Source organism: Phoenix dactylifera, unplaced genomic scaffold (assembly GCF_009389715.1).
Source record: "Phoenix dactylifera cultivar Barhee BC4 unplaced genomic scaffold, palm_55x_up_171113_PBpolish2nd_filt_p 001462F, whole genome shotgun sequence".
Taxonomy (NCBI): domain Eukaryota; kingdom Viridiplantae; phylum Streptophyta; class Magnoliopsida; order Arecales; family Arecaceae; genus Phoenix; species Phoenix dactylifera.
The window spans coordinates 34,340-43,879 of record NW_024068777.1 but is presented as its reverse complement, the minus strand read 5'-3'; positions in this window follow the sequence as shown (position 1 = coordinate 43,879).

Genomic DNA, 9,540 nt, shown 5'->3' with positions numbered 1-9,540 from the left:
ATATTATGAAAAATTAATTTATACTAATAATTATAATATTTTATACCTTTATTATTGTATTATACTATAAATATTATATTATATTACATTACATCATAATACATTAATATGTTATTTTAAATAATTTAATATTATGTTATATTATAATATTAATTGTTACTAATAATTATAATATTTTATACCTTTATGTTATATTATTTTACATTACATCATAATACATTAATATGTTATTTTAAATAATTTAATATTATGTTATATTATGGAAAATTAATTTTTACTAATAATTATAATATTTTATACCTTTATTATTGTATTATACTATAAATATTATATTATATTATATTACATCATAATACATTAATATGTTATTTCAAACAATTTAATATTATGTTATATTATGAAAAATTAATTTTTACTAATAATTATAATATTTTATACCTTTATTATTGTATTATGCTATAAATATAATATATATATTACATTATATCATAATACATTAATATGTTAGGTTAAATAATTTAATATTATGTTATATTTTCAAAAATTAATTTACTCTAATAATTATATTACTATTATGCTATATTATAATAATATTATTTTATATTACAATAATATTATACTATATCGTATATTTATGTATTAATATATGTTATGTTTTATTACGCAATGTCCTTTATGGTAATTTTGTCATACAAAAGTACTTTCTCATTTTGTTTACCAAACATATGTTAAAGTGTCACAGCACTTTACAAATATAGTTACCAAACAGCAAACAGCTTTTTATAACAGCTCTATCAGACAGCTCTACTTCCAACAGCTCTACTGCCTACAGCTCCCCCAAACAGGGCCTTATATACTGATGAGTAATATTGCTTCAGCATGAACCAAAACAATGTAAGATCACTCCATGCGACTCCCTTTTTTTCCCCCTTATTGCAAGAGAGAATATCAGAGAAGGCATGTTCTTAGAAGATACTAAAGGAAAAAAAAAGGAAAAAAAGGTGGAGACGGGAAAGATTTGGAACGGAGGAAGGCAGGATAATTTGGAGGTGCCTAGCTACTTAGCGGCCTCAAGGTTCTTCATGTAAAGTAGTGGGCAATGGTTGCTGAAATTGTTTATAGATTACATCAGTCATTGATAAGGACTCCACTCTTTTTCCTCATCAAAAAATAAGGACTGCAGGGGTTATGGACTGGATAGCTTCATATATGGCCAGTCACTTCAGAGACATCCTGTGGGCTGGAGAAAAAAATTGCCTAATTTTGAAACCCATTGTTTTTTGTTTATATTAAATATATATGAATGATCCATTTTAATAAATTTTATTTTTTTGCATGAATACCCTTTTAAATATCGGATTTTGCATTAATACCCTTTAAAAATTCATATTTGCATGTATATCCTCGTAAAATACTTATTTTGCCATTTTACCCTTTTTTTATTTTTGTTTTTGCATATACACCCATGCTATATAACGACGTTAAAAAATTAACGGTTTCAAATTAAAATGACTAAAATGTCCTTAATAGGTAAACATGCAAATAGATCGTGATTCCGATAGCAGAAAAAGAAGGCAGGGATAATAGCGTAATTTTAAAAATTTATTTTATTTTTAACTAATATAAAGATGATTTTTCTTAACACCGTTAGAATAACCGTTATATTACGGACATTTGTACAATAAAAGAGTTTAATGAGGGTATACATGCAAATATAAATTTTGAAAAGATATTCATGCAAAATTTGATATTTAGAAAAGTATTCATGCAAATAAAAATTTTAAAAAAATAATAAATAAAAACAGGACGAAGGCCCACTCTTTAGAGATGCCGCCGCCTCCGAATGACCCGTTCGCGCTCTTATCTTCTGAGTAGACCGCTCGATCCGCGAGCACATGCGGCTCCGCAAAAGTAGGGCTGTTAACGAGCCGAGCCGAGCCGAGCCCGAGTCTGGGAGAGCTTAGCTTGGCTCGTTTCACCAAAGTTCGGGCTCGGGCTCGGTAACGAGCTCTATATTGGGCTCAAGCTCGAGCTTGCTTGGCAAAGCAAAGACTCGGGCTTAAGCTCGTAAAGCTCATTTCAATTACGAGCTCCAGAACGAGTTATTTTTCTCTGTGGTTAGATTTTTATGAATTATGGTGCTGAAATAAGATTTTTTTAGTGGGAGACTAGAGCTCGTTTGGGCTCGTGAGCTGCTCGGGCTCGAGCTCGGGTGTAAACGAGCCTCATATTGGGCTCAGGCTTGGGCTCGGACTCGTTTAACGAACGAGCCAAGTTTGAGTCGGACTTTTACCGGACCGAGCCGAGCAGCTCGGCTCATTAGCAGCCGTACGCAAAAGGCAAAGGTAATGTCCATCGGTGACGTTGGCAGCGTAGAATATTCGAGCCCGTTTCAACCTGACTGCGGGGATCCACCTCGTACGCCAAGCGGAATTCGGCACGTCATGCCTTCTCATAATTACATCCTCCTCCTTAAAACTCGATTCACTCCTCGGGCGTCATCGTCGCCGTCGCCGAGAAGTGAGAGCCCCTTTCCGGCTTTCTTGGTCCCTTTCCCCGCGATGGCCATAGCCCCGTTGGAGAGAAACCCTAGGGCTCCAGATCCCCTTCGTCTGACTCCTCTTCTCGCCGGCGTGCTTTCTTCGTCAGGGATCGGGATCTCCGACGCACCGCGAGGCCAGGAAGCAAAGGATTTCCCCCACAAGAAGCTACCCTAATCTCTTCCAGCTCGGGGCACAGCGATTCCTCGTTCTTTCCTCTTCAATTCGAATCAATCTTCTCCCTCCCAGCGATGGTATCTGCTCGGTGATTCCTTATCCCTTCTTTTCTTGCACTCGTTTTATTTTTACTGCTCGTTGGAAATTATTTTGCATTCTTTCCGTGAAAAGATTGTTAGATTCATCGCATTTATGGTAAGTGACAAATTCCTCTCGTTCAATTTTAGCAAGTTCGACTTAAAGATTCTATCTCTGTTTGATCCTTCTTTTACTCTCGGGGCTTGAGTCATTTGATCTGATAGAAATGAGCCGATTATCATGGAGTTTTTCCTTGTAATGTTACGTAGTCCTTTTCAATTGCTTAATTTTTCAGGCTACTGCAACTTGCTCAAATTATTTGCGTACTTTCTGGCAATGTGTCATTTGTTTTGAAAAATTCTAATACCTTCGCAAAAATTTCAATGATTAAATTACTGAAGGACTTTGAAGGAGCCTGCAAGTAAGTATGATTTTCAGAAATAAAATGAGAATGAACGGTGTAACATAATAGGTGGGAAGATTCCTACTGAAGTCATAGCAAGAGTGACAATCAAGAGAGTCCCCAATCAGGTGTTAGGGACCGAGGATTGCAAGTTGCATTTCTTTAAAAAAAGATAATGGTGGAGGAAGAAGTAGAATAATAACTTGGGAGCCGAACCCTAGGCTAACAATTAGATGGCCATTTCTTTTCAGTTGATTTGAGAATTTTTGTACTAGAAGAGACAGACAGTGAAGAGTGCAGAGAAAAAAACATAGGTAGGTACCAGAAGAGACGGGCAGTGAAGAATGCTATATAGGCTAAATTTGGTATGAAAGTCTCATTCTTCTAAAAGGGCAGTCTAGTGCGCAAGGTTCCTTCCATTGCAGAGTCTAGAGAGTATCAAATGTATGCAACGTTATCCTGTGCATGAAGAGACTATTTTTGTATTTCGAATTCATGACCTGGAGATCACAGTGGAGCAACTTTGGCCCTATTTGGGGGAGGTTTTAGAGGGCCAAAAAGCACTTTCTGGCCCTCTAAAAGTACTTTTAGATAAAAAACTGTGTTTGGTAAATTTTTGGAAAAGCTGTTTTAGCTTTTGCGGGAAGCTGAAAACAGTTTTTGAAATTGGAGCTTCCTCTCAAAAGCTGTTTTTAGCTTTTTCGGAAAGCTGTATGTTTGACAAAAATGCCCATATTAAAATATAATATTTACACAGTTTGTCCCTTTATAAACCTAAACCTAATAATTAAAATATTTTATACCTTTATTATTGTATTATACTATAAATATAATATTATAATACGTTATATCATAATATATTAATATGTTATTTTAAATAATTTAATATAATATTATATTATGGAAATTATTTTATACTAATAATTATAATATTTATACCTTTATTTTTGTATTATACTATAAATAGAATATCATATTATATTATATCATAATACATTAATATGTTATGTTAAATAATTTAATATTATGTTATATTATGAAAAATTAATTTATACTAATAATCATAATATTTTATACCTTTATTATTGTATTATACTATAAATATTATATTATATTACATTACATTATAATACATTAATATGTTATTTCAAATAATTTAATACTATGTTATATTATGAAAAATTAATTTATACTAATAATTATAATATTTTATACCTTTATTATTGTATTATACTATAAATATTTTATTATATTACATTACATTATAATACATTAATATGTTATTTTAAATAATTTAATATTATGTTATATTATAAGAAATTAATTTATACTAATAATTATAATATTTTATACTTTTATTATTGTATTATACTATAAATATAATATATATTACATTCCGAAATAATACATTAATATGTTATGTTAAATAATTTAATATTATATTATATTACCAAATATTAATTTACTCTAACAATTATATTACTATTATGCTATATTATAATAATATTATTTTATATTACAACAATATTATACTATATCGTATATTTATGTATTAATATATGTTATGTTTTATTATGTTCTGTTGTATAATACTATGCAATGTCTTTTATGGTAATTTTGTTATGCAAAAGTACTTTCTCAGTTTGTTTACCAAACACAAAACAAAGTACCACAGTACTTTACGAATGTAGTTACCAAACAGCTTTTTATAACAGCTCTACTTCAGACAGCTCTACTTCCAACAGCTCTACTGCCAACAGCTTCCCCAAACAGGACCTTTATCGTTCTGCCAAGACTCACCCTTTGAAAGTCTCATTCTTCTGAGATAGAAAATTTCTAAAAGTTGTAAGATGATAGCTTGCCTTTTCACTTGTTTTAAGCGAAAGTAACATCATCAATCATTCAGTATATTTCATGAACTTACTAAAGATAGAAAGTAATGGTTTATACTAGTTTGTTATTTATGACTGTCATTTAATAATATACTACACAAGAATGTACATTCCTTAGGTTGTCATTCATTGTAGTTGATGAAGCATAGAAACATAGAATTTGATCCATTCAATGTGAAAATACTTTTATGCTTAGTACTTGTTATGAAGTGGAGATGCATCTTTGATTTGATTAATGACTATTCTGAGTTTGGAGAGGAAGGGGAGAGACATGATAAGGGCTTTATTCTATGTTAGAATTTTATGCAGGATAAGGATATTTAATCATAATGGCAAGATTGTACAGATAAAATGCTGATGTCTTGCAGTTAAGATTGAAAAGTTGTGTGTTGATTGTGAAAAAAGTTTTAAAAAATAGGTGAAAAAAGGATCAAATTTTGAGTCAGTTCCTTGTTATTGGTCGAATAAAAGATAAGAGATAAGTAACATGACAAAAGCTAGCAAGCTTGGCACAAGATTGGTTATTCTTTCTTCTTTAACCTTCTAAAAGTCTCGTAATGCATAGCTTGTTCCCATGGTGGACCAAGTCATCATGAAATCATTTAAAACCTTGTTTTTCTATAATTTTTTTATTTGACTTTTCATTACTTGCACTTTCATATAGGTCTGCAACTCGAGAGATTATTTAGGGTTTGGAAATTATTTAGGGTTGGTTTAGGTAATCCCTCCATAGTCCCACTAGATTCTTGGGATTGGGTAAGTCGGGCTCATATCAACCCAACGTCCCTAGGCCATATCATGCAAAAAAGACCCTTGCTGGTCCTTTTAATGTCATGCAATGCTTAGGCCTTTCTGTCTCCCTCATCACCTCAAACCCCCGTTCTCTCCTTTTCCCTCTCCTCCTTACTTCCCAATCCCACAAATCTTGCGGGTTTACTCAAGCAATCCCTTAGAATACCATATCAAGGCTGAGGCTCAAGTAAGATTAGTGGTAGGAGCAAGGTTAGTCAGACTTTAGGTAATGAAAAATGGAAGCCCTTTTGGTTCAACTAGGCCCCCATAAATCATTGTAAGGAAAGTTGAAATGGCTAACAATTTTGAGCAAAAATACAAAGAATTACTCAAGACACTAAGCACAATCTTATTGTGCCTAGCTCACTAGGTCATGCTATGATGCATATTAGGCCAGGTTAGAAAGAAATATAGAGGCTCATCATTAAAGCCCATGTTTGGAATCTTCTCTAAAAGTATAAAAGGATGAGAACCAGGGTTGTTATTTGTGGTGCTTGGAGAGAACACTAAGAGGTCCCTTCTATTCTCTATGGAGAGACATCTTTCCCTCAAAGACCTCGTTGAGTAAGCTCTAGGAACCCCACAGATTAGGAAAAGCTTTCTTTGGAGAAGGCAAGGAGAAGATGTGCAGTGTATTTGTGAAGATCTAGCCACAAGTTCATGCCTTGATTTTTGCATCTCCAAATCTAAATCCTGGAAAGGTTTTGAGTGCCCCATCAAGGTAAGTCCATTCCTTTCTATTTTATATTGTTATCCGCCATGGTGAGCAGATTCATTTTGTAAGACAACTTGCCTCTTGATGCTGATAACCTCTAGTTTGATCTTTAGTGGGTTGTGATCTAAGAGAGGCAGTCTCTTAATGTTGTGATCCTTAGCTGGGCCAAGAAGAAAACCATTGTAATCCCATTATCGGTGATAGTGGAAGGTTTACGTGGACTTGGTCTTGTGGCTTTTCCTCACTGGTTTTCCATGTAAAAACCCCGTTTCCTTTTTGTTTTGTTGCTTTGTGGTGCTAATTACGGCCTTATTCCCGTGATCCTATTGTTTTCACACAAAGGGAAGAAAATCTCTTCTATTTCTGCTATTGTAGGTCCATATGCTCTGGTCTGAGTGTGTATACACTGATATCATTCTCTCTGTACACCATTTCTCTCTTCTACGTGCATTTGTTTGACCTGAGATAGAGTTTATTTTCAACTTATTTGGCCTTTCTTTTCCATCAAATTGGTATTAGAGCCTCCTAATAGTAATGGACAATGAGATGATTACGGGGCTATAGTTCAGGCATCTAACCATGAGAAGTTGTATAAAATGAAGATCCTGAAAAGTAATTCTACTTAAAATACTAGTTCTATGCCCTACCATGAAGGGAGGAATGAAAACATTAGTTCATGCAAAATGCCTTCAACAAAATCATTGCAATCTCCTCAAAACTAATGCCAGGTTGGAGGAGGATAACATGCCACATTATTTTTACGTGCATCGACTGCTATCCTATGGACACCTAGTGATCACTGTTTTCTGTGGGGAGGGAGTGGAGGATTTTATGACAATCTTTCTATTATGTCATACAAGGAAGAACCCAACTCAAGGAAGAGAAGATATGGTTCTTTACAAGTGCACTGTATATATATATATATATATATATATATATATATATATATATATATATATATATATAAAGTATGACCAGGAGAATGTGGTAAAGATAAGAGAAATTGTGGTCTAGGTCCATGGGCAGGAAAAAGTAATTCTACCACCAGAAGCTACATGGGGTAAAAATATCAACAAACTTTAGATGTATTGGTGTTGGATAAGCTTAATGATGAAACTGATATTCGAAATGTTTTCATAGTCTATGCAGATATAAACACTTCTTTAATTATTGGATCTTCAATTTTGGTTTTCTTCTTTGTGCCTTCTCCAAGGGAGATTGATTTATTCCCTTTTGAGGAAAGCATTATTTTGTCGGCTGATGATTTAGGTTATGTGGTTGTTCATATAAAGGCCATCAAAATTAAGATGTTTGCCTAATGTAGTTATGTGTACCTCGACTACCGGCATAATGGCCCCAAGATGTGCAAGAATTTAATTTTACTTAAGCATTGGATTTATGGATGACAGTCTGCACTTTGAGAAGTGCAGCAATACATTTCGGTTTTACAGAAACACAATTGCAGTTAATATTGTAGTGGCTTCTATAGCAAGTGGTGTTGCATAAATGGTTCCCCACCTCACTTGCTGTAAATTTTTTATCTGAGGTAAACCAATTAGATGATTTTTTGCTTCAGCCAAATTGCTGAAATACAAATCGGTACAAATCTTTTGCTTCTCTTGCGAGCAGCCTTTCTTGAAATATTTTTGGGACGCTTTTAGTTCTGTTGTCAGTTTTAAACTTTTTGTTTTTGTTTTGTTAGTGCAGGTTCTGTATCAGTGTAAATTACAAAAATTTCCATAAGATTTATGTTTATCATACTTAGACTCAATATCTTATAAGATCTACACTAATATTAACAATATCAGTGAAACTGTTTACCTAATATAAAAAACTCAAAATGGCCTCTATATAGAAGGTTTTAGATCCAGGTGAAGCCCAATTCACTTGGACTTTCCTAATTGTCGGTTCTCTTGGAAGTCTTATGTCTTCGAGAGCCCTCCTCCTCCAATGATAGGGAGGAAAAAAAATAATCTACGGTGTTGGCATCAACCATCTGGAGAGGGAGCATCCTTGGGATGAGGGCACATCGGGCAGCTAGGTGGAGCGGAATCCCTCTCTCATCCTCCTCACCGGGAAGCATCCTTTCAGCTGCGAGCCCATACTGACCTGGCTTATGCACCATGGCTTGGCTTCATCATCCTCCGTCACGCCGACCGGCGCATCTGGACGGTCGAGATCACTGGCCTTATCATGCAGCCCACCCAGCTCATCATGGACGAGTTGGTCCGTGAGCTCGAGACGCCTGTGACCTTGGTGTACGTGCGTCGTTTGATACCCCGCGCAAGGAGCAGAGCATGGTCCGGCAATCTTAACTGGGGCCCCACCACCGTGTGGGCAACTAGGATCTTGAGAAGTGTGTTTGGAATTCAAGGGATACGCACCGCTAAACTGCGATGATTCCATGCCGTTCGCAATTCATGGGCACAGGTGATGTGCGTTTGGTTTACTTGACAGGATGAGAGAGAAGTAAGGGGGCGATTGTTTGGTGCGACCAGAGGATGCCCGAAGCCAGCCACCAGCCACCTTTTCGGCATCTAGGTAAGGCCCTATTCCTTCCCTCTTCTTCTCTGACCTCTCTTCTCTCGTTCTCTCTCACCATCACCATCCCTTGCTTGATCATTTTCTGAATTTTTTTTCCGATTTGGCGTTTAGATTTTATTTAAAATAAATGATTTGACTAATATTTTATTAAATTATAGGTTAAAATGTTAGAGAAATATAAATCTCAATATGGTAAATATAGGCTTTATAAACTATTGGATACAAATATAATTTTCTACTAATTTCGAAAGGGGTTTGGTAATTTATTCTAAAAATTAAATTTGGAACATCATAAGGAGCAGAATGCCTTTCTAATAATTTAGTTCTACTTATTTTCTTAAAATTGAAAAATCTAAGAGCCGGTTAGATATAGCTTTTTTTAATGCTTTTTTTTTTTTA